Below are 27,352 nucleotides of genomic sequence, written 5' to 3'. Positions count from 1 at the left end.
CAGTTTTGATATCATCCTGGTGACTCTTTAATTTCTCAACATTTTACTCCAAATTCTCAGAAAAGTGCAAAATCATGCTTTTTATAAAGTGCATTATGCTGATGTAAAATTTGCTAACATGCCTCTTGTATTCATGTCTCTGTAACTCCCACCAAATGCTTGGATGATAGAGGGAATTGGTCATTTCTAGTTGCCATTCTTCTGTGTGTAAGAAAGCCCTCCCCAAAGCAGAGAGAACAAATTCCTGAGACTATCAAGGAAGAAGATCCACCACCACAGCAGTTAAAAATCCTTGCCTGAAGTCGCAGAGGCAGTAATGACCATGCCACACAGAAATCAGAGGCAAGGAGACCATCAGACAGAACAGAGGAGCAGTGTCACGTCTGTGAGACTGCTGGAAGAGCAGGAGATAGGCTTCCTGGGCCAGAAAGGCAGAGCTAATGGACCACAAGGCTGAGATGCTGAAGAACAGAGAGAGACAGACTTGGCTGCTGGCTATGGAGAAACCAGCTTGGTTGCTATGGACCAATGGCTGCATTCTTAATGGTTTCTGATCGTGACTTGTGGTAACTTGCTAACTTTTCTAATAATCTTATTTTCTATTGTCTATGAATTCTGTGTTTCCAGTGCAATGAATTTTCAAACACAGGTGAAAGGTGAAGTACAGGGTGAGGAATGGTTAATGTCAGATTAAGGTAAAGAAACATGGAGGATGGAGACACGTCTGACCTCTGCCTTATAGCAATTGACCTTGGACTGGGGTGGAGATGGATTCTCCATCTCTCTTGCATAGCCAAAGAAGATCAGCTGTGGTCCCATGCTATTTCCTCATAAATGAAAATATAAGTTTTTCACCTTAACTCATGTGTGGGTGGACAATTTGGCCAGTTCCGGCTAGAGAGCTAACAATGCTATGCAAACAACCCAAGTTTTCTGTAGCAGCCTATAACACAGAAGCAATATAAATACACTATTTATTATACAAACATCTGAATATATAGTTCCAGCATAAATATATAAACAGATAGATATTGTAAGAACATAAATCATTTTATTAACTATTCATACTCATAAGCAGAAAATTAGTAAAAGGAGAAAAGAATAATGAGTTCTTAACTAAAATAAACTAATTAAGCTCATTGTATAAACAACTCATGAACTAGCTTTGTCAAATGAATCCAGGAGAATTGGATTTCTTGGCAAAATGCATAGTTTACAAATTTTAGGTAATTTCATAACAAATAGTTTTCCAAGGAAACTGCATTTTCAGACATAAATAGAGTTCAGTAAAAGTTAATGAGTGTCTAATATCCCCCTGTCTGCTTAGTAGAAATAAATAAATAAATAAATAGATGTAGTACAAGTAACCATTTTTAAATGCCTAGCAGATCCAGAAGTGTTCTGAGAGGGAAGGATTATGTTTGGGTGTCAATTGAGAAAGGCATTAGATAGATCACTAAATAATAACTTTGAAAGACAAATGGAAATACTTTTTCAGATAATTTTCAAGAAGAAAAACGTTTTCAGATGAGGCAGCAAAGTAAACAAAGGCACCAGGATATTTTCCAATATAAATTTTGAGAAGAGACATGACATGAGCTGTGGTGAAATATAAAATTCATGGAAGACCTGCTCTAACATAATCAGAGTTTGAGCTTTATTCACAGGCAATAAGACACATCGAATGAGTTATTATTAGCGAAGTAATGTGATCATATGTCATTTTTAATCAATCACTATGTTGAAAATCTCTGGTTTCATTATGGAATCTCACTTTTTCTTTAGTAATGCATCTTGCATTAAATCTATTTTGTTATCTGTTTAGCTAATTCGGTTTTCCTTGGGCTAGAATTTGCATGTTCTAAATGTTGAAGCATTTGACTGGATGAATCATAACAAACTATAGATGACTTTGCGAAGAATGGGCATTCCAGAACACTTCATCATGCTCATGTAAAACTTATGCACGGAATCAAAAGACAGTTGTGTGAACACAAGAGACTATGGCATGGTTTAAAATCAGGAATGTGTGTGCCAGAGTTGTATGCTCTCACCATACTGCATGCTAAACAATCTGCATGCTAAACAAATCATCAGAGAAGCTGGAATACATGAAAAAGAGGCAGTATAAAGATTGAGGAAGGCTTATTAACCTTAAACATGCAGAGGACAACATTTTGCTTTCTGAAAATAAGGAAGACTTGAAGCACTTGCTGATAAAGATCCAGGACTGCAGCTTTCAGTATTTAAAATGTTTTATATATAGATATATATATTCACTATATATATATTCCCTGTATATATTCACTATATATATATATATATATATATTCACAATTGGCCCAATAAATAACATCATGACAAAAGAAAAAAAAAAGATTGCAGTATTAAGGATTTGTCTTCCTTAGATCCACAATCAGTACTCATGGAAGCAGCCATTAAGAGATCAAAGGATGCATTGAATTCGGTAAATCTACTACAAAAATTCTCTTTCAGCATGTGTCTGATATAAGCCACGATATTTTGAATCCCCTAATATGCATTCATGTGAAAGTTGGACATTGAATAATAAAGAGTGAGGAAGAATCGATGCATCTGAATCATGGTGGTTTTTTCGCAAATATTGAAAATACCATGGATTGCCAAAAGAACAAACAAATCTGTCTTGGGAGTAGTCAGAATATTTCTTAAAGGCAAGGACGGTGAGACATTGTCTCATGTCCTTTGCATGTGTTGTCAGGAAAGACCAGTTCCTGGTCTTGGTAAAGAAGAGGAGCATCATAAAAAAATAATAAAATTTTTAAAAAGAGGAAGTCCCTTGACAAGATGAATTGACACCGTGGCTGCAACAATGGGCTCGAACAGGAGAACAATTGTGAGGATGGCACAGCCCCAGGCAGGGATTTCTGTGGTACATAGAGTCTGAACAACTGGACGGCGCCTCACAACACAAACAGACTTTTTCATTGGATTCAACTTTTTCTGTGTCCTTATATTGAAGACATTTCATTTGCAACATGGATTTGTGAATACACAGTGGACCTGGTCCATGAAAATTGGCTTCCTCCAACCACAGGCTAAGGGATGTTTCACCGTGGCAGGAGGTCTTCTGGAGATAGGTCATCGGATTCTCTTGTTGGTCTTTGCTTGGAGGGCCACCAGTTCGACTTCCAGCTACAGGTATTGTTCGTTGAGTTTTGCCCTTCTGATGGAGGTGGTTTAATCTTAACTTCTAAGCAGAAAAAGCGATGGTTTGTGATCATGAATTCTAGCAGAATTTCAAGATTGGAACAAAAGGCAAACCTAGTACTGAATGTGTTAGCTAAACACTGTGGTCCAGTGAAGTCTCAAAATAACCAGATTATCTCACCTGTATTGTGAGCGTCCTGTTGACATTCTATAAGTAATCTGCTCCTACTGTTTACTTCTTAACCTCTCTAACCAATAACAGCTTTCACTGGCCAACACTTTGTAAAGTGTCTTGTGTGTCAGACCCAATTGGATTAAACTGGGCCATTTTAGCAGTCTCATGATTGTTTGAGATTTTAAATGCAACCTGTGTATCTATGCACAAGTTCACACATACAGTACCTTTACAAATGACCAGATATCCAATCAAAGGGATTTAGAACACGTTAAGCTGTGTAGCCTATTCCTGGGGTTTTTTTTCTTGTTTTTTTTTTCCTTTTTTCCCTACTGCTGTTAAGCAAGTCTGTATATTTTAAAGGTCAAGAAACATTACATGAATAATTATTTTAGGCAGTTGGTATTTAGCTCACATTTTACCCTGTCCGTTAGTTACTCTTTACAAAAGGAGTCCTGGCAGTCCAGTGGGTTACACCCTGGCTGTTCACCATGAGGTCAGCTGTGTAAACCTACCAGGCACTTGCAGGAGACAGATGAGGCTTTCTGTACATAAAGATTCACAGCCCTGGAAGTCCAAAGGGGCAGGTCTATCCTGTCCTGTAAGGTCACCGTGAGTCAGAATTGATTTGATGGCAGTCAGATTATTTTGCTTTTATTTGCTGGGTTGCTCTATACTTCTTCCTGTATTTTCATGCGAGAATTATTTTTTACATTTGAAAATGATTATATTTTTGCTGGCTTGAGATTCTAAAGCATTTACTTTCTTCAGGCTGTTTAAAGAAAATTTTCTAGTTTTTCTTTGCTGTCATTTCTGGTGAGAAGTCTTCCTGTTGCTTCTTTTCAGAGAATGTTCATTTCGTTCTTACTAACTCTAAGGGCTTCTTTTGTATTCAGCTTACAGCAGGTTGACCATAATATGCCCAGGTATGGTTTTCTTTGAATTTATTTTACTTAAAGTTTATAACTCTTCTTGAATCTGTGGCTTGATATCTGCCCTACGTCTCAGACAATTTGGGTCATTATCCCTTCCACTATTAACTCTGTGCATGCTTTCTACTTCATTGAGAACTGAAAACCAAACACACTGACTCAATTGCTCCCTGTGGGTCTCCAAGACTCTAACTGTTTGAGAGAATAAAAAGCCCAGCTGAATTCGAACAGGTCACCATGTCCCCAAATTCCCTTATGGTCATTCTGTTGTGAGAAAGTTCCAAAACTGAGGTACTTGACGCATGTCAGAATGATCTGCCCAAGTGGGAACCCACACCCCATTTTGGCTTAGGGTGTTTTTTATTGTTGTTGTTATTTCTCTACAATTTTCCCTGTAACTGCCAAATCCTTAGACAGACTTCAGTGCATTATCAAGAGAACATTTTTCTCTGTAATTAAAGTTTAAGAGAGGGTCTTGATGCTAGACCCTTATTAGAAATCACCTCAGCCCTCCAAATATCCCACACTCATGTTTCCACCCATTTACTGTAAATGCTCATACTTTGCGTTCCCCCAGCTCCAGCTACTATGGTCTTACATCTGCCAATCAGAATGTTATACCTTTAATTTTTGCTTTTACTTCATAAGGGTGACTCTGTAATCCCACCAGTTTGGAATGTTTGATTGCACTTGGTGAAATGAGACATGTTCATTGTTCAAACTGCTTTGAACCTTTGGTGAGTTTCATTATGAATCCCCTACGCACGTTTCTCACTGTAATTCAACCTGAATATTGTTTTCTGTCCTTTTTTCTAGTTTATTATTCTCTCCTCAGTCATGTCGAATTTGTCAGTGTAACATGTACTAGAGTTTTATTTGAGTGACTATGCTTTTCAGTTCTAAAGTTGCCTCCGAGAGTTTTTAGATTCTAGTTTTCTGCTTAAATTCATTTTTTTTACTGAACATATTAATTAACAGTTATTTTAAAGATCAAGAACAATAATTATAATATTTGGAGTTTTGTGGATTTGTTTATTTTGTCTGGGTATTTTCTCTTGGGCTGTGATCATTTAATCCTAACCTTTGAAATGCCTATGATTTTTAAATAAATCTAAGTAATGTGTATGAAAATAGATGCTCTGGTGACTAAAACCTTAAAAGCTCAGGAGCAGCTATTTACCTAAGGTGCAATGATTGACTTTTTCTTGTTCCAAGACAGAAGAATGATGAAAATAGAAAACCCTGGATACAATAATCCATGACTTTGAGACCAGAGGAACTAGATGGTACCTGGCTACCACTATCAACTGCTCTTGAAAGGTACAAAATTAGAAAGTTTTAGAGTGGGAGGAAAATGTAGAACAAAACCTGCAATAAAAAAGAGACCAGCCTTACTTGTCAGATAGAGACTGGTAAACCCCCAGAGGCTATCAGTTACCCCTTAGTTATCCTTTAGGGCTATAGCTTAACTCCCTTGTATGGCTCAATTTGCAGCTAAAATTGTCTGAAATTAATCTTACACGTCTATCGGAGAATAATAACACTAGTGAGGTGTGCAAAATTTAGAATAAGCAACCACTTGAGACCAAAATGGCAGCATTTTCCCAAATGGTTATATGGTGAGAGGCTAACCAGAAGGGCAAATACTCTGAGAGCAAGACCAAAAATCCAAAAATCAGACTCACTGCCACTGATCGATGCCAACTCACAGTGACCATATAGGTGCAGGTGGAACTGCCTCTGTGAGTTTTCAGGAATAAAAATCCTGTTGTTGTCTGGTGGTTTCGAACTGCAGAACTTGAGGCTCTCAGCCTAATACGCACGTATGGTGCATCACCACTATGCCCCAGGGCTCCTCCTAAGAGTGAGAATGGAAAATGAATTCTGGTGTCATCAGGCTTTCAAACTCTGTGGATCTGCCTTGTAAATATAACCACTAATCAACTGGGCTTTGAGAGAGAGAGAGAGAGAGGTTATTGATGTAGATTTGAAAGTAATCTGAATATATGTGCTCATCAAAATCATGAGGTCATATGCTGTCTTCCAGGTCCAGTTCTGTATGCAGAGAAAGTGAACAATGGCTATGATAGAACTCTAGAGAACAGATATAATTATGTGAGATGAAGTGAATAGATATCTAATTAGAATCTGTTTCTATCAATTATATAGAAGAATAGTAATCAGTCCTAACAAAGGTTTATTAGTCTTTCTTTTTAAACTATTCCATGAAAAATAATTTCTTCTAAATATTATATTGATATATCTAAAATAATAAAACTGCATTTCATAGGTCCACAGGGAAGATAAATTTTCATGAAGATTTGCATATATTGAATTATAGATAGCATAAAAATTAAAGAAATAATAATAAAGTCAAAAAGGTTCCTGCTGTTGTTGAGTCAATTCTGACCCCATGGTGAGCGTTGACGTGCTTGATGGGGTTTCCAAGGCTGTGTGACCTTTCAGAAGCAGATCCCCCAGCTAGTGTTTTCTACTTATAGTGGAGCACCTACCTGTTACAGCCACTCAGAAGATTTTGAAAGAGTGATGGCACATATAAGTGATGGTCTTACTCACTTATGAAGTGGGCTCGGCAAGAAGTCAATATTTACTTAAAGAATCCAGTTGCCTGATCTTGTATCCTGCATTTTTTACCTGTTAGTTATGTGATATTGGACAAGTTGATGAATCTCTCAAAGTTTCAATTTTCTAATTTATAAAATGAAAACAAAAAGTGCAACTATTCCATTATTGGCCTATTGGTTTGGAGATCAAATAAAATAATGTATATAAAATGCATAATAGTGTCAGCTATATAAAAACCAATATACAAATATGAAAAGTCTGTTACTTCAGACCAATCTAATTGGAAGTACATAAAGGTGAAATTTCAATAATGATTGAATTCAAGTGTAAAGCACCTTTCTCAACCCAAAAGAACTTCTACTTCCAACCCTATAAATCTTGCTGTGAGTAGAAAACCTCCTATTTTTCCAGAAGATCAGCTGACCTTGAACTTAACCCCACAATATGTAACCCACTCCACCACCATGTCTCAATGTTGGAAGAATTCTGATTGAACCAAACTGGCTCAACTCTGAATGCTTCTTTTCTATATATGTTGTCTCCAATGGAAAAAAAAGAGATAAACTTATAAGTGAATTGTTTTTATAACAAAGAATGTGTTTGTTTTCTTCATTGGAATTGCCTGCATTTATGTTATATATGCTTTCCAAATTCCAAATTAGAGGAAAACTAAAAAACCTTAGATATATCTATCTGAGGTATGGGGATGAAATTAGTCATACTGCCTAATGGTCTATGTTCTGCTCCCCTTTAAATCCCACAGGATTGGAATACTTTGGGTGGATTAATCTTTCTAAACCAAGTATAAAATTTGTATTTGGCCAAAATGACAAATTTGCTCTTAAAACCATTAAACTGTATGACTCAAAGGCTAAATACTTTATTTTCAACCAAAGATACTAGCAAATTCATCACGGAATAACTAAAGCGTTGGCTTTACTGATTTTTGCTACTAGAGAATTTTTGAACATTTTTATCTCCAATATTGCCTCCCTCCGAATATGCTGTTATTGTACACTAATATATTCAGAAAACATTCTTCTTTTCTCAGGAAATTCTGTTTACCTGAGCGCGTGGAAAAGAAGGAAAGTTCTTTGCTTCATGGTCTCATTTTATTTATATGGTGAAACAGGAAATTTCGAAAGGAAGTCTCTTAGAATTATAGGTGATTGAACCACGGTACAAATTAACTCCAGCCTAGCTAACTGGCTAGCTAACTGCAATTTTCAGAGCCACTGCGGACTAAAATTCAGCTAAATTAAGAGCTTCAAACCACATCATTACCATTATCTCTAATGTTCTTTCATGAGTCTTTTTTTATTTTATTTTATTATTTTTTTAAACATTTTATTAGGGACTCATACAACTCTTATCTCAATCCATACATATACATACATCAATTGTATAAAGCACATCTGTACATTCTTTGCCCTAATCATTTTCCTTTTCTTTTTTTTACATTTTATTAGGGGCTCATACAACTCTTACCACAATCCATACATATACATACATCAATTGTATAAAGCACATCCGCACATTCCCTGCCCCAACCATTCTCAAAGCATTTGCTCTCCACTTCATGAGTCTTTCTTATCGCTATGGAAGGAGGGCATATTAGTTTTATTTTTACTGCCGTAACACAGTACCACAACCTCAGAGTTTAAAGGGGTACAAATATATTCTCTTATGGTCCAGATGTCAAAAAGTCTGGAGTGAGTGTTAAGGGTTTAAAATCAAGGTGTGAGTGGAGACCCAAAGCCTATCTTTAGACAATTGGACATCCCTTGCAGAACAGTCACAAAGAAGAGACCAGCCAATCAGGGTACAGTACAGCACCAATGAAACATACAACTTTCCTTTAATGCTTCCTGCTCCCACTATTATGAACCCAATTCTACCTTACAAATCTGGCTAGACCGGAGGATATACACTGGTACAGAGAAGAGCTGGAAACACAGGGAATCCAGGACAGATAAGCCCCTCAGGACCAATAATGAGAGTAGTGATACCATGAGGGGAAGGGGAAGGTGGGAGACAAAGGGGGCACCGATCACAATGATTTATATATAACTCCCTCCCAGGGGAACAACAACAGAAAAGTGGGTGAAGGGAGACATCGGACAGTATAAGACATGAAAATATAATAATTTATAAATTATCAAGGGTTTCTGAGGAAGGAAGGGGGGGGGATGAGCTGATATCAAAGGCCCAAGTAGAAATAAAATGTTTTAAAAATGATGATGGCAACATATGTACAAATGTGCTTGACACCATGGATGGATGGATGGATGGGTTGAGATAAGAGCTGTATGAGCCCCCAATAAAATGATTTTAAAAATAAATAAAATAAAAATCAAGTGTTAGAAAAATGTGTTCCTTCCAGAAGTCCTTCTTGCACTTCTGAAGGCTTTTAGTTTTTAGTTCTGATTCCTTAGTTTATAGCCTCATTGCTCCAATGTTGTCCCCACTGTCACCTTGTTTTTATTCATTCTGATCTTCTGTCACCTTTTTACAGGACCTTTGTGATGATGCTGGATACACCTGAGTAATCCAGGATAATCTCATCTCAATATCCTTAATATATCTCCAAAGTCCTTTCATCATGTAAAATAAAGTGTAAGAATGGAATGGGGGCCTCCAATTTCACAACAAGGAAGTAGAATCAAACTCAGCATCAGCTCTAACCTGATACCTCTGAGGTGAGGTCAGACATGTCTCTACCTTCCAATGTTCTTTATCAATTATGACATCAACCATCCTCCTGGATTTGATAATTCATTGCAATAGTCACAAAACATTCACAGGCTATACTCGAAATTATGGGTTCTATTAGGAAAGTTAGCAAGTTACAATTCAGGATCAGAAAAGCTCAGAATGCAGTTCTTCTAGTCAGGAGCACCTTTTCTCAGAGGCACTTACAGGCATCCCTCTCAATATTCCTTGATCTCTCAGCCATGTGATCATTTGGTCTCTTCCCTGCTCAGGAAAGTATAAAAAGCTCCTTTTGCATTGCTGATAAATAGCCAAACACTTCTCCAAAAGCCTCAGCCTGAAGGCATTAGATCCTAGCAATCAAGTGAGCTTGCTCAAAGGCACTCTGTGTTAGTCACTTTTTTGACTGGGAAGTCTACCGCTCTGTCTCATGCGCTTGATGCTGTTCCTACTCCTCTGGTGTCACAGCTCTTTGTCTCCTGGAAGTAACTCATAGTTCAGAGATGTTACACTAGTCACTCTTCTTTCTTAATGGCAGTGAGGTTCCCATTCCTGCTTCCACGATGAAGCATATTTAAAGTACGCAGGATGACAACCTGATCAATCCCTAAGTGAGATTGTCAGTGCCTTACTTGCATGGTCCACCCTGTCATTTGGTGGGAGATACAAAGACTATGGCTATAATAGCCATATCAAGTGATTCATACACCAGAATATTAGATTCACAGGTTCCAGGGATTTGCTTGACAATATATCTGGGAGTAATTATTTAGCTTACCAGAATTTGCCCTTAGATTCCCAACGTGTTATAACCATTTGACAATGGAAAATACATTCACTTCCTCCCATTAAAACAAAACAAAACTCGCTGCTGTCAGTGAATGCCAACTCATAGTGACCCTATAGGACAGGGTAAAATTGTCCCTGTGGGTTTGTGAGACTGTAGCCATTATGGGAGCAGGGTGCCCATCTTTCTCCAGCAGAATGACCAATAGTTTCCAACTGCCCACCTTGTGAATTGAAGTGCAACGCACAACCACTATGCCACCAGGGCTCCTGCTTCATCCCACAGTTTCCAAAATTTTCAAGTCATTAGGTTATCAGCTCCAAATGACAAAATTGTATCATCTATATCAGGTATGGCCCTGGTACTATCACCCATCTTGGTGTCAAATTCCCTATGAAACTATAAAAAATTATCTACTCCCATATTTGGAATATGCTTAAGATAATAGCTGTAGACATTCGCTTTAAACAGGGGGAAAAGGAAAGAAAGGAAAAATGGAATCATTGTACCAAACACTGTCAAAATCCAACTGGGAAAGCTCTATTAGGTTTTTAAGCCTAAAACTAATCCTCTATGGTTTGTGACTTCACCCTCTGGGTGCAAAGCTCTGCACTGAATCATCCTTCATGTTTCATGGGGTTGCGCATATTTCCCTCCGGGCAGCTTGCTTCATAGCTGCAGAATGTGGGAGTCTAACATTTATTTCATTTCATCTCTTCTCTTACCCCTTCAGTCAAAGTTTGTAGTATTCCTGATAATATAATCTCAAGAACCTCATTGATTTTCCATGTTTGGCATGGCAATTTATTCAATTAGACAAGGGGTTTCTCCATAGCCCATTGCCAGTTAATCTCATTTCAATTCCTAACTTACTCTGAGATGGTTAAGGAGATGCATGCATCACATAGTAAATCTACTTAGTCTCTTCAAAGAAGCTTCTGGGTGACTGGATACTCAGAGTGCATGATCTTCAAAGACGTGTTCGAAAGACTGTTAAGTCATAGCTTTGGCTTTCTACTAGACCACAATCTCTTGACTGTGACTCTGCTAATTTCAGTATTATCATTTGAAATCTGGATAGGCTGAGGATTTCTTAAATCTTTAACATTTTGCTTGAAACTCTCCTCAGCTAACTATTCAAGTTTATCCCTTAAAGCTCAAAATTCCACATAATGGTAGAAATCAATCAGCTACATAAGAAAGATTTTCTTTTTCTGTTTATATAGCATGTTCCTCATTTTCTTCTGAACTCTTACAAGCTGTGCTTCTAACATGCCTAGTTCTACCCACAGTCTGTTTATGATTTAGATGTTCTCTAAAACAGTATCGGTTGTTTTTTTTTTCTATCACACATTTCACTTCTTTAACGTCTGGATTTCTAACAATGTTCAATACTGAAGGCTTTCTCTAGCGTATTCCTTGTCTTGGTTATCTAGTTATGTCATAACAGAAATAACGCAAGAAGATAGCTTTAACAAACAGAAGCTTATTTCCTCATAGCTTAAGAAGCTAAAAGTCTGAATTCAGGGTGCCAGTGCTAGGGAAGGGTCTTTGCCTTCTTTCATCTGTGAGCCTACAATTCTTTGGATATTTCCAGGTGTCTTGGCATCAATCTTTCCCTGGATCTAGGAAGTTCTCAGCACAATCCCCTCTCTTCCCCCCACCCACCCCCAGTTCCAATGGACAAGCTCTGTTAGGTACTTAGGCTGATTCCTTCTCTTTTTATATCATGTAAGATAAAAGATGACTCAACAGGAGATGTTCTTGTGGTTAGGTGGGATCAGGTTGGTTTTGACACACACAAAAAACCCCTATGTACAACAGAATGAAACACTACCTGGTCCTACACCATCCTCACGATTGTTCTTATGCTTGAGTCCATTGTTGCAGCCTCTGTATCAATCCTCCTCTTCATCACTGCACCTCCACGTTACCCAGTATGATTTCCTTTTCCAGGAACTGGTCTCTCCTGCAGCATGTCCACATTGTTCGAGATGAAATCTTGCCATTGTTGCCTCTAAGGCCCATTCTGGCTATGCTTCTTCCAAGACAGATCGGTTTGTTCTTTTGGCAGTCTATGATACTTTCACTATTCTTTGCCAGCACCACAGTTCAAGTGTATCAATTCTCCTTTGATCTTCCTGGGCTGAGAGAGAACAGGAGAGCACCATTGAGACTATAAGACTGAAGCAGAGCAGCAGGCAGTCTTCCCGAACCACTACGGCAGAGAACCATCATGTGGCAGAGAGGCTGAGGACTGGCTGTTTATTGGCCCAGGAGTGGTGTTGGTGTATACCAGTGACAGTATGCTTACTGTCCACTGACCTTGATTTCTAGTGACCTGTTAACTTCACTAATAAACCCCTTTAATCATGAATATTGTCTGTAAGTTCTGTGTGGGCACTGCAAGGAATGATCAAGCTCAGCAGAATAGTCCTGTCCTGGGAGGAATATTAGGTGTCAGAATAAGGTAGAAGGAGGATAGATGGTGCAGGCATTTCTGTTCACTGTCTTGTGGAAATCGACCTTGGACAGATGTGGAGATTGATTTTCTTTGCTTGCATAGGAATAGGTGATGAGATATGATCCATTTATTCCATAGACTGTATCCCAAAGAAACTCTCATTACATTAACTTAGAGCACTGCCTTTAAGAATGTTCCATTCCATCCTAATCCCTTCACAACTGATTAGCTGACCGCACAATGGGGATGATTCCATAATTACCAACCTGGAAAATTGAGTCATTACATAATTGCCAAACCACTGACAATCATGGCCCAGTCAACTTTACATATTTTTGTGGGAAATATAATTCAATCCAGGAAGGTATTATAGGGAAATATGCACAGGCTTGGGACTAGAAGAATAAAGCAGAATAACAAGCTCAGCATTTTTCCAAGTGAAAGAAGTAGGCTTCGTCATCGAGTGCTGCTGTAACGGCAATGCCATGAAAGGATGGCTGTATCAGACAGGAATCTATCCCCTCACAGTGCAAGAGACTCCAAGTCCAAACACGGGGTGCCAGCCCTGGCAGAAGACTTATTCTCTTGGTTGCCTCTGGGGAAAGACTTTGTCTCCTTTCAACATTTTCAGACCTCGACTTCACTGAAGGTCTTCAGATAGTATGGCATTAATCCTCAAGTTCTAAGAACAGGGACCCTAGGTCCAAAGAGTCTACTCTATTCCCAGAACTACTTTCTTGGTGGTTGTGACAGTTATATTTTATGTCTATAGGAACCTGTGTGAAAATGAAGATGTGGAGTCTACCCTGTCAATCTGGCCTAGTGATGACTCCTAGGGGAGTGTGGCCTTTTTATAACAGAGACTCTAGAAACTTCTCCTTCCTGCCCTTTGATTCCTTCTCACTGGGTCTCTGTATCTGCCTCCAGGGGTGGATCCATGTGGGACCCTGATTTGGAAAGCTGTTATCACCTTACCATGTGCCCACCAAACTTGGATCCACTCAATTCTAAGAAGATAGGAGTGGAAAGAAAATTCCTCAAGTGAATACAAGCTATCTATGAAAAGCCAACAGCCAACATAATAGTCAATGCATAAAAAACTAAAACAATCCCACTGAAAAGAGGGACCAGACAAGGATGCCCCTTGTACCTACTTCTGTTCAACATCATACTGGAGGTCCTAGCTAACTACATAAGACAGTGTAAGGACATTAAAGGTAACCAACTGGGAGAAAAAGAGGTAAAACTATCATTATTTGCAGACAACATGATTCTATACACTGAAAATCCCCAAAACTCGACAGCAGGAATACTAACAGTGATAGAGGAATATGAAAGCATGGCAGGATACAAGATCAACAAACAGAAGTCTATTGGATTGCTATATGCATCTGACAAGACCATGAAAGAGGAGATCAAGAAGGCAGTACCATTCACAATAGCCAAGTACAAATTGAAATCTCTAGGGATTTAACAAACAAAACACAAAAGACGTACACAAGGAAAACTACAGGACCCTATTACAGGAAACCAAAACCAACCTCCACAAATGGAAAGATATCCCATGCTCGTGTATTGGAAGACTGAATGTAGTAAAGAAGTCAATCTTACCCAAGGCACTATATAAATTTAACGTTATCCTGATTCAAATACCAACAACCTTTTTCAAAGAATTGGAAAAGCTGACCAATTTCATATGGAGAGGGAAGAAACCCAGAATTAGCAGAGAACTTCTCAAGAAGAAGGACAAAGTTGGAGGGCTCAATTTACCTGACTTTAACACCTACTACACAGCCACAGTGGTCAAAACAGTATGGTACTGGTATAATGACATATACTCAGACCAATGGAAAAGAACAGAAAACCCCAAAATAAAATCATCAGCATATAGACAACTGATCTTTGACAAGGGCACCAAAAGCATCAAGTGGAAGGCAGATGCCCTCTTTAACAAGTGGTGCTAGAAGCAATGGATATCCACCTATAGAAAAATGAAACAAGATGTATATCTCACCCCATGCACAAGAACTAACTCAGGGTGGATCAAAGACCTAGAAATAAACCCCAAACTATCAGGACCATCAATGAAAGAATTGGGACAAACCTAAGAACCTTGCCTCAGGGAATACATAGGCTAACTGTAGCAGGGAAGGTACACACACAGGCGAACCTGAAGTCAACAAATGGGATATACTGAGGATACAACACCTGTGTGCATTGAAAGACTTCACCAAGAGAACCCACAGATTGAGAAAGGATTTTTAGCAATGACACAACAAAGGGCTTATTACTAAAATCTATAATACCCTTCTAGCCTGCAAAAAGAGGAAAATCATTAAGCCCTGAGGAAGTGGGCAAAAGATCTAAACAGAAATTTCACTAGGGAGGAGAGCTGAATGGCCAATAAACATGAGAAAATGCTCCCAATCATTAGCCATCAGAGAAATGCAAATTAAAATAACCATAAGCTACTACCTAACACCCTTGAGAATAGCCTAAATCAGAAAATCAGAGAGGAACAAATGTTGTAGGGGATGTGGTGAGACAGCAACTCTCCTCCACTGCTGGTGGCCTGTGGAAAGTGACCTGGCGATATTTAAAGCAACTGGAAATTAAGCTACCTGATGATGCAGCTATCCCTCTACTGGGCATACACCCAGACGAGGTAAGAAATACAACCTGTTATCTGTGCTCCATTGTTTACAGCAGTGCAATTCACAATCGCAAATAATTAGAAACAACCTAAATGTCCATTGATAGATGAGTGGATCAGTAAACTCTGGCACATACACACAACGGAGTACTATGCATCACTAAAAAGCACTGATGAAGCGCATCATTTCATGAGAACAGTTGGAAGAAATTATGCTAAGTGAAGTTAGCCACTCACAAAAGGACAAGTACGACATGAGTCCCCTGAGGTAAGTACAATCAGCACAGGAGGTATAGGAGAAAAGCCACTTTTCTCACACTGTATGGGTTGCGGTACAGGCAGTCGGATGGAGGTCAGACCAAACCCAAGGAGATACATGTAATTCATTCCAACACAAAGAAGGGTAAAGAGAAGGGGATAGGGAAAGGAGGAAAGGGGTGGGGTGAGGATGCCACAGGAGAGGCAGGGCACTAACCCACCCAGGGGAAAAGTATTATTTATGTGTCCACACAATTGGAAATGTGCATGCAGACCCTACCATAGGGCACCAAACTTTGAAGGCAACGTACCCACATGGAGAAATGCATGAACAGAGTGAGCTACAATGGCAGGCCCCAATCAGAGCCATACTGACCCCTCCCTAGATGAATGCACTACAGAGGTCAGTACCAAACCTGCAGGCTGGGGAGAGGAGGCAACATACCAGGTGCACAGGAAAGCAAACCAAGAAGGAAACAGAGAAAGGGACAGTCTAGACCCCGTGTCTCCATACCAAGCCTGGAGGGCGACGTTCCTGCACGGAACTGCTAAGACCCAGAGAGGGTTGTAGGGCTGACAACACTCAAGACATATTATCCCCTCACTGGAGCATACTATGACAGAGGACAATACTGGGGACACACGGCGGGGAGGTAGTCCAATCTGACCCCCCACCCCCCACGCAGCAGGGCGAACCAAGAAGGCAACATATTAGAACAGCAACAGGAGCAGAGAAAAAACGCAAAGCCCCCGAAGAATCCTAAAATTAGACTTCAGGCTAGGAGGGGCAGCTCCCGGAATTCTCCCAGGACCAGTGGGAAGGCAGTCATGAAGGTCAGCAGACAGACCTGGAATTATGTATGCGGGTTTTTTTGGTTTATTTTTCAAACTTTTTTCTTTTCGTTTGGTTTCTGTCATTGTTGGGTTGCCTACTTCTATAAGATAGGCATGGAAAGCAAGCTCAAGGAGAAATCAATGGGACAGATGATCCTGGAGGGACCTGGGGAGAAGGAAATAGGGGAAAGAAACAGTGCACAAACAATGCCATAGACAGGGAACAACTAGGGAATTAAAAGCAACAACAACAAGGATGTTGAGATCCTGGGGGTGTTGGAGCAACAGCAACCTAGCTGAGAGGAATTACTAAGAGGTGGAAGTAGGGTGAGTGTGATGGTAAGACAGGAGGAAGGTAAAAGGAAACAGAGGACTGATTTAGGGAGCAAAGCTATGGATAGAGGTATAAGCATACATGTGTACATATGTAAATACACTAATTCATAAAATAGAGGTATTGGCCTATGTACATCTATTTATATGGTAATATACTGTGGTCGAGGATGGATTTTAGGCCTCTGCTTATGCACTCCCTCCTTACAAGAACACTTTGTTCTAACAGCCCGGCATTTTGTGACGCTCACCCACCCAGCACAATCACTGAAGATAAAATGGGTGCATAAATAAATGTGGTAAATAAAGCTAATGGTGCCCGGCTATCAAAAGATAGAGCATCTGGGGGTCTTAAAGGCTTGAAGTTAAACATGCGACCATCTAGCCGAGAAGGAATAAACCCACATGGAAAAAGCACACCAGCCTGTGTGATCATGAGGTGGCTCCAGGGCTGGGTAACAGGCATCAGAAGACTGAAACCAAACAAACAAACAAAAAAAGCTATATTGTTGAGAAAGAGGGGGTCAGAGCAGACTCAAAGCCCATCTGTAGGTAATGAGACATCCCCTCACAGAGGGGTCACAAGGAAGGGATGAGTCAACCAGGCTGCAGTGAAGCTGCCAATGAAACACACAATATTCCCCTGGTTCCTTGAGGCTTCCTCATCCCCCACTATCATGACCCTAGTACTGCCTTTCCCTGCAGGCTAGACCAGAGCATGTGCACAGGTGTAGGTAAGAGATAAAAGCTCACGACACATGGAATCCAGGAAAAGGAGGGGAGGGGGAAGGTGGGGAGATGAAGGAAGGAAGGGGGAACTGAACTCAATGATTGACACATAATAGTACCCCCTCCCCCAGGTTGATGAACAACAGAAACTCTAGGGGAAGGGAGACAGTGGTCAGTGTAAGATATGAAAATAATAATAATTTATAATTTATCAAGGGGCCAAGGTGGGGAGAGGAGCTGATATCAATGACTCAATAGAAAATAAATGTCTAGAAAACAATGGTGACAACATATGTACATATGTGCTTGATACAACTGATGTATGGATTGTTACAAGAGCTATAACAGAGCTTAATAAAATGTTTTGAAAAAACAAACAAAGAGAAAAACGAAGCAAACCAAATCAGATGCTCATTATTGAAATAATCCAGATATACTCGCTTGAAAGGCCCTATGGCTGTTGTTTGGTCACAACAGCAGAACCGAGGACTGCTCTTTCACAAACTCCATGAGTGAGAATATCAGCTTGTCTTTTGGGTTTGGGTTTGGAGAGAAAGTGCTTAAGGATGTGGTCTTTAGTCAAACAGACCTGGAACTGGAGCTTGACTTTCCCAGTTCTGGCTGTGTCACATGAGAAAACCACTTACCGTTGATTTCGCTTCATGGATCCCCCATTTGTGTAAGCACAACTGTGATTCATAATGTTTCCAGTGGTTGGTTTTTCAGAAGCAGATCACTATACCTTCCATACAAGGCACTGATAGGTGCACTGAAACTGCCAGTCTTCTTGTTAACAGCTGAGAGCATTCACTGTTGGCACCACGCAGGGCCTCTGAGAATAACATTAGAAATGTTGATGAAATTTGCTGATACGCTATGGTTTCACAGGTGAAATAAGACTGCCTCCTCCATTGAACGTGAATAGTAGTCACATTTTCTGACCACGCAGTATATTTGGAAGCATCATTACCATCATGGGAAAGGCCCCGTTTTAAAGATTCTCCTTCCACAAGGTAGATTTAACTTCCCAGCCTCTCTGGCAGCCGGGCCCAGGGCTATGGTTGTGGCTCTCCAATTGGACTCAAACATAAGAACCTTTTACTGCTAATGAGCCATAAGAGCAAGGAGACTCCAGCAGAATCTTTTTATTTTTTGCTGGCCGGGAAGGAACAACATTACCTTATTCTGCGATGGAAGCAGTAAGGTATATAATTACTCAGTGGTTTTCAGGACAAAAATCTGGCAGAGAAGTGACTTAGGAAACGTAGCTGTGGAGCCTGGAGTTGGCAGCAAACTGCTGCTGTGCTCAAGGAGCCCTGGCAACACAGTGGGCTGTGCCTTCACTGAGAACAACAGGCCAGCAGTTCAAACCAGCCAACCATTCTGCAGGTTAAAGAGGAGGCCATTACCACCACCACCACCACCACCCACAAAAAAAAAGAAAAAAGAGGAGGCCATTTGCTCCTGTAAAGATGTACAATCTCAGAAATCCTCGGGAGCTGTTCTACTCCACCCAGTAGGATTTCTACAAATTGGATTTGGCTCAGTGGCAGTGGGCGAGATGGGTCTGCCCACAGAAGCGGCAGTCTTCTCTTGGAGCAAACTCTGCCAGGTGGTATTCAGAATTGTTCCTAGTCTCTTAATTTTGACCTCCCAAGAATTCCATAAACTGACCAATAAACTCTTAATATACTCCCTTTCCTGCTTCATTGTCTGTCATAGATTGAATTATGTCCATTCCCACCATCCCCCACCCCCCAAAAAACACTGTAATTACCTGGCTGGGCCATGATTCACAGTGGTTTAGCTGCTACGACATTATGTAAAGCTGCAGGGGGCAGTTCTGTCATGTCGCTCTGTGAAACGGGCTGGTGCAATACACCAAGGAGAGGGGTGCTGCGGCATGCAGCACCTGTCCTCCCAACGCAGCCTGTGAAAAGGGCGCTTCTTTTCTGTTTAAACAATTGAGTAATTTCCCCAAAAGAGAAATGTTTGTCCAGCACAAAAAGGAATTCTTTAGCCTGAATATGTGAGAGACAATTCTAGCTGGGAATGACTGCACACACAGAAAATGCAATAATCCTTCACCGTGCCATTCTACAGTCACGGTTACAGTCTACAATAGCAAACGCTGTGATGTGTGCTGGATCTGACTCTCCCAAAGCGGTCACCTTTTATATTGGCATAAGTACCTCAAGTGTCATGAGCACTGAAGTTCCAAGGTTGGGCCATGTGCCTCCGGCCCAAGCTAATTAGTATTTTCCCATTCTTGGGACAACAGAGATTGATTCATGAGGAAACACATGATTTAAGTTGAATAAAGAAGCTTTTGTTTTAATTTAAAAGCTACAAGGTTCCTCCTAAAAATAGCATCAACATCAAGGATTCAGAGGTAAGAAATATAAAAAGAAAATGTTTGACTCGGCCATGTTGCCTGAGTCCCTTGGACCAAGTCTTAGGAAGTTGCTTTGATTGCTAAGGAAACTCCTAACTAGGAAGTTAGGCTCCAATATTCATTTGCAAGCCCTTCCTCCCCAAGCAATTAGTGAAACTCTGAGACAGTGGTCTCTATTTGTTCCAGATACGAAGCCTCCTCTTCTACAATGGAAGGTTGTACCTGCATTGTCTCCAGAGTCTGTGCTGTTCTTGATTCGTACTGGTATCTACTAGTAAACCAATTTCAATATGTGGCTCCAGAATTTGTAGCCTGCTTTTAATCACTACAGCAGCCCAATTTGCTGGAAGTTCACTTTCATATTCGATATATAAAACTATCCCTTTCAAAATGCTTTGCAATTCAAGCTACCAATTATCACTGAGGGAATAGTGCCTCTTTGAGTTTTATGGTCTCAACATCTTCTCGCCTTTATGATCTCGATCATCCCACATCTTTCATATTCTGTGTGGTATCTTGTCTGTTTTACAGTTGTCATTTGAAACTACACTAAAAGTGGATTTTCTCCAAATTTATTTAAACTGAAAAACAAAAGCTATAGCATAACCTTTTATTCGTCTATGTGTTTTTAGTATTGTACAAACAGTATATAAGACTATATAACACCCGAGGGTGGGCCCAGAGGGCCATGCTCTCGCGGCCGGAGCAGAGAGCGGGAGACCATGTCCGGAGGCAGCAGCTGCAGCCAGACCCCAAGCCGGGCCATCCCCGCCACTCGCCGGGTGGTTCTCGGCGACGGTGTGCAGCTGCCGCCCGGGGACTACAGCACCACCCCCGGTGGCACACTCTTCAGCACCACCCCGGGAGGTACCAGGATCATCTATGACCGGAAATTCCTGATGGAGTGTCGGAACTCACCTGTGGCCAAAACACCTCCCTGGGACCTACCCACTATTCCTGGCGTCACCAGCCCTGCCAGTGAGGTGCCCCCCATGGAAGCCGGGCGAAGCCTCCCACGCAACAGTCCAGAAAGCATCCAGCCGGCCGGTGGTGAAGAGTCCCAGTTTGAGATGGACATTTAAAGGACCAGCCATTGGAGTGAGCACTGCCTCCGGCCCTTCTCGAGGAGCCCCTGTTGGGAGAAGAATCACACCAGCCAGGTCTAGTGAACATTACCACTCTGGCTGCACTGGGTGTGTGGGGTCGGCTAACTGGCCCTTTCCTCCCCCCTCAACACCAGCAGATGCCTCCATGTGCCTCTGTGGATGCAGGAGTTGTCACACCAAGGGGAGTGACCCTCAGGCACACTCCTGCAGCCGCAGGGCTGGAAGTGGACACGGAGGAGCCCGTCTGATGCTGGTCCTGCTCTTCCAGCCCGTCCTCTGGGCATGCTCCTTCTTTAGGTTGGTGTGCCCTGGGAAAGCATCCCTACCTCTCCCAACCCCAGAGAGGAAATAAAAGCCATCTTCATCCTGGGGCCAAGAGTTGGGCCCTGTCTGGAAGAAAAAAAAAAGACTATATAACACCCAATGCCCTGCTACTTTCTTTGCATTCTGCTACCCTCTGTAAACTTAAAATGTCAAAAACCTTGTAACTACTAATGCTTCACTCAATTCTTCTAAACTAAAAACAATCCTCCTGCACCTTTAGGTGATAGTTCCAAGCTCATGGACAGTTTTTCACCTCAAATTCCGGTTTTCCTTCACTGCCTAATGGTTTTTTCTGGCACAATGGGAATTTGCTCTACTCTCGTTACTGAAAGCAACAACAATCCATGTGGGCTGGAAATACATGGATTAATGTCCCAACTTCCTTAGTCTCCAGTAAAATATGTGAGGGGTCTTGGTAGGGCCATGGTTAAGCACTAGACTGCCAACCAAAAAGTTGGTGGTTTTAATCTTCCTGCTCTCTTAAAAGTTTGCACACGTGGAAACCTTGCATGGCATTTCTACCCAGTCGTTCTGGGTTGGCTTGGATGAATGATAGTGACTTAGGAATCTCCACTTGCCTGCTTTCCAGGATTGATCTGCCACTGCTGTAACACAAATTCCATAAGGGGATGGGTTCAACAAACAGAAATGTATTTTCTCAAAGATTAGAAGACTAGATGTCTGGATTCAGATGCCCGGCTTTAGGGGAAGGCTTCTGCCCGTACCTTTTCAGTTTCTGTTCCTTGGTTCTGTAGAGATTTTAGGAGACAAGGCATCTCTCTTCTCCCATCTGTGCTTTTCGGCTACTTGTTTAAGCCGTTCTTAAATATCTCAGAAGAGACTGACTGAAAAGACGCCCTACACGAATCCTGGCACATTAACATAACAAAGAAAACCCACTCCCAAATGGGATTATAGCCACAAGCATAAAAATGTGAAATGTATGGCCGGCCATCAAGTCGATTCCGACCCCTAGCCACTTTAGAGGAAGGAGTAGAACTGCCCCATAAGGTTCTTCAGGTTGTAAGCTTTTCAGGCAGGTGGTCCTGAGGGGTGGACTGGTGGGTTTGGACCAACCACTGTTTGATGAGCAGCGCGGTGTTTAACCAGTGCACCACCAGGGCTCCTCACCCACAGATACAGGGCAGGGTTGACAACGGGTGTTTGGGAGGGTACGATTTAATCAGTCACACCGCCCAAGTGCACCCTCTGAACCCAAGCCTTTGCTGCGCAGCCTGTTTTGTAGAATACAGATTACTATAAACCATATTAACGGAAGCCAAGTTTCAAGAAAATAATGCACATAGACTTTGAACATTTCCAAGGAAACGGAGCTAAAATTTCAAAACAATCACTTCAACTAAACCCTGGATTTTACTTTCTTAACCTTGGGGTTCTTCCTCTGAGTGCTTATTCCATTAATTTATTTGGCATACATTATTTGTTTTCCACAAAAGAATGCTGCCAAAATTCCCTAAAGGGAATAGTCTCTTGAATACATCAAGTCATCATTTTGTTTATCCCAGAGGTAAAGGTTGAATATGTGATTACACTGAAAATAGTGCTGAAACTTGAGACTGCATTTGAAGGAGGGAGATTAAGATTCAGTAATACGAAATGTAGTTTGTAAGGAAAAAATAACGACTTCTGCAGAGTAGTTGAAAACCTTAGACTCAGAAGATGTGAATGGTTTCTCATTTGAACAAATTAAGAGAACTGACTCATCTTTGCTGCAAAATGATCCAGTTCCATTTTGTCAGAGAACATTCACTACGTTTGAGCTCAGTGTTTCTGGAAATCTAAAAAAAAACACAACTGAAATATATTTTCCCTGAAGGCTCTAACTTGAAAATTCAATTAAGATTTATTGATAAAAGGCTGTGCCAACTAAAATGTATTATCCTAATTTGGGAATCAATAAGCATTTCTGTGATTTTTATGCACTATAAATTATATACTTTAATTTATGCCTATCTGATGTCCAAGTGTGTTGGTAAATGAGGTGCCTAGAGCAGTGCGTGGGGATAGAATATAATCTTGCTAAGGTTGCACAGAGGTGGCATTTGCATTTTAATCACAACAGGACTTATGTGGACTGTTCCAACAACTTGCACACGAGACAGATTAGATTAACATAGCGTTCCTTCTGTCACTACCCTTTTTCATCTGGCTGATTCCCATTCTACCACAAAGACAAACTGAAAGCACTGAGAGGCACTGTAGACCACTGCCTCCACTCCCTCCTCCATCACCTGCCATTTTTCTCTGAATTCCTGTACCTACCTCAGCCCTGTTGGGTTTTTCATAGCCTGAATGTATTCCGATTGGAGGATATGCTGAGCCTAAAAGAGTGAATGACAAGGTAGCAGCAGTCTTTAAGGCAGAGGTTTCCAAACTTATTTGGCCTACTTCTCCTTTTCAGAAAATAAAACCCAAACCAAAAAAAAAAAACAAACCAACAACTTCACACCTCTCTGGTGGCACAGTGGTTGTGAATTGGGTTGCAAAACCGCAAGGTCAACAGCTCAAAACCACCAGCTGCTTCTCGGCAGAAAGACGGGATGCTCTACTCCTGAGAAGAGTTACAGTCCTGGAAACCCACAGGGCAGTTCTATCCCGTCCTATAGGGTTACTATGAGTTGGCATCCACTGGATGGCAGTGAGTTTGTTGTTTGTTTTGTTTGGGAGGGGATAATGTAGCTGTCAATCCAGTTTACAGAGTATTGTCTGTTTACATGCCTCAGGATCATTTCAGTGCCCCTCGGCGGGTGGTGTCACCCACTGGCAGATGAGTGTATCCAGTCTCCGCGGGCGCCATTGCTGTTGTCTTCTGCGTAGATGTTCAGGCACTGGCTCTCCTGGGAGGAAGAGCCCACCACCAAAGGTTTACCTAATGACTTCTTGGTGCACTAAGAAGGACTCCTAAGGTACACTGAGAATGGAGCCACTTGGGAAAAATTAGTTAAAATGTGAATCATATCTCTTAGAATTTTCTTAGATTGCTAGGAATTTTCTGGTAAGACAGAGGAGGTTCTACATGATGGTTTTATTGGAAAATGACACCATAGAATTTGAAGTAGAACTCTCCCTAAATGAGCTGACCTTAAGACCCAACCAACACAAAAACTCAGATGTCTAAAGTAAGAACAGGGTGAAAGTGTATGTGAGAAGCAGGAAATACTACTTCCCCCACCACCCTAGCATGCCGTCAGCTTCTGAGAGCAATGGCTGGATACGTAACGAGATAAACTTAAAGCCTAACTATGGGATAACTGGAGAGGGCTAATGAGATAGTGCAGGGCTGAGTGGTGTTTCAGTCTGCTGCACATAGGGTTGCTATGAATATGAACCAATTCAGCGGGGCTTAACAACAGCAACAGATAGCTACTTGATGGCAGTTAGCAACAATAGCAACGACATCAGACCTGTGAAGTCTAACGCTGGGATGGTTGTGCAGAGTCGAAGAGCTCTTTGGGAGCAGTGGTGGTCCCGCGATAGTAGAGGCTTGAGTTTTGCTTGATGCTGAGCATATATCAGCAGTTCCTCCCAGTAAGAAAGATCTGGCGATCCACTCCTGAAAATTAATCAGTGAAACCCTAGTAATCAAAAGAGAAAATAAAATACAATAAAGAGAGAGAGAGAAAGCTTCCTATGGATCTACATTATATGGGTGCCTCAATGGTAGCTGTTAACAATAATAATGACACAACATAGATCTTGAAGTCCAATTATGGGATAAATGTGCAGAACTGCAGGGATCTGGATGAGAAAACGTATCATTTTTGCAGTACATTGGTATTCTTCAGACTATGCAAAGTGCCATGGTGGTGTATTTATTGGTTATGCACTGGACTGTGATCCACAAGTCACCAGTTTGGAATCATCGGCTGCTTCGCGGGTAACTCATAAGCTTTCCGTTCCCACTATGAGCTACAGTCTGGGAAGCCCATGGGGCAGGTCTACCCTGTGCTGGAGCATCACTATGAGTCAGCATCGACTCAATGGCAGTGAGAAAAACAAAGAATACAGCATGGGTAGTCAATAAAAACAACTACAGGAACCCCAAATTCTCATTCCTAAGCACTTATTACTTTTTAATTAAGCATCTTTGCTTCTTTCTGGAAACCAGACTGACCCTGCGAATGGCTGTGGTGCAATCACCAGAGAGAGTCATTGGCTCATCTACAGTTTGATACGAGCTTCTGTAGAAATGCATGGTGACAGGGGCATCTGACCACCTCTAATTTCACAAGGTGGGAGGAGGAACAGAGTAAGTTCTAGCAGGTAGAGGTCAGACTTACTTCCAACCTTCAACCTATTTACCAACCAGACACTAAGCGTCCTTCCTCCGGCAATCTCTATTTCTATGCTGGATTCTATAACTCATTGCCTACACCATAGTCAAAATGATAGGGGCTATTAGGGAAGTAGCATGTTACAATTCAGGTACATGAATGATCAGGACACATTTCTTTGATTAGGACAGACTCTTCTTAGTCTTGGGCACAGGCAGGTCTCTCAGTGTTTGGGGTTTTTTTTTGGTGGGGGGGTACACACACACACACACACACACACACACAACTGGTACAGTGGTTAAAGTGCTCCACTGTTAACTGAAATGTTAGTGATTCAAACTTACCAGTCACTCCATGGGAGAATGATGTGGCAGTTTGCTTCTCTAATTGTATTATATATATAAATTACTTGATATGACTTTCCTTACAAATTACTTGGTATGACTCTCCTATAAATAGTCTTTGTTAACTCCATTCAAATGAGTGAAATCATATCAGTATAGAGGGCTTTTGCTTGGGGACTGGACAATTTTTTCATTCTATTAGATATAAAAGTAAACTCCCTCAGAAGCAGAAAAGAGAAGTCTGCAACCATCAAGGAAGAAGAGCCACCGATGGACCTTGGAGGACCCCTGCCTGAAGAGGTGGAGGCAGCAGAGGAATGGGCGGCTACTGCCCCGAGACCATGGGAGAACAGAAGAGCAGCATCAAGAGCGTAAGACAGCGCCTTGACGAGTTCCCTGACACACGGAGCAGGGCAGAAGTCCACGTGTTGAGAAGGCAAGGCTCAAAGAGTGGGAGAGGTGCCTGCCAGTACACCTGAGGAAAGGAACTGAGCACAGAAGAACTGTGAATTAGGCCAAGTTCCCCAGAGAAGCAACACCTGAACACTTACATCTGCATAGAAAGAGAGACGTTTCTATCAGGAAAGTGACATACATCAAGAGTGTGGTTCCTGGAACTTCAGAGAGCTTAACACAATACAGCTCACTTCCGAGGCTCAGATGCGAGGCTCCAGGCCCCTCCCAACTCAGGGGGTGGAAGAGGCAAGGAGCAGGAAGCAGAAGAGCAAGGCCAGACCTTGGTGGGAGCACCTGAGGCTGCAACTGCGTTGATGACAGTGTCTGCCCACCAGTCAGGGGCAAGTGGCTGGCTAGTGGATGAGGCAAAGCCAGCAGCAACAGATTCAGACCCACACCAGCAAGAACAGAGAATGAGAGAGAACCCCTTGAAGCACTGATTTATCCCTCTATCAAGTGTGCCATATATGCCATATGCCCAAGGAGACACCAGCAGGCTGCGATGCTGGGGAGGCCCTCATGACCCACCTGCAACAAGTCAACGCCAACCTAACTATCATGACCTGTATCCTTACTATTTTGTAATCTGTTCATTTACCTAATAGACCCCTAAATGGGAGTTCTGGAAGTTCGATGTGGCCATTGCAATGAATGAACTATCGAACCCACTAGAGAAGTAGAGTACCTTGGGAAAGATGGTTAGAGTCGGGGACTAGTAGCTTATCTGACCTCTGTCATGGGAGCTGGATGTAAAGTTAGATTCTCCTTCTCTTGTGTAGC

The 27,352-nt window shown here is 41.4% G+C and overlaps 1 pseudogene; it reads left to right on the top strand.

Moving 5' to 3' along the window:
• Positions 1-20,732: 20,732 nt before the first annotated feature.
• Positions 20,733-21,560, top strand: LOC142443543 (eukaryotic translation initiation factor 4E-binding protein 1 pseudogene; annotated as a pseudogene).
• Positions 21,561-27,352: the final 5,792 nt, after the last annotated feature.

This window comes from Tenrec ecaudatus, chromosome 3 (genome assembly GCF_050624435.1).
Source record: "Tenrec ecaudatus isolate mTenEca1 chromosome 3, mTenEca1.hap1, whole genome shotgun sequence".
In the NCBI taxonomy this organism is placed as follows: Eukaryota; Metazoa; Chordata; class Mammalia; order Afrosoricida; family Tenrecidae; genus Tenrec; species Tenrec ecaudatus.
Note: the sequence above shows the minus strand (reverse complement) of the source record. Positions and strands in the feature narration are given on the sequence as shown.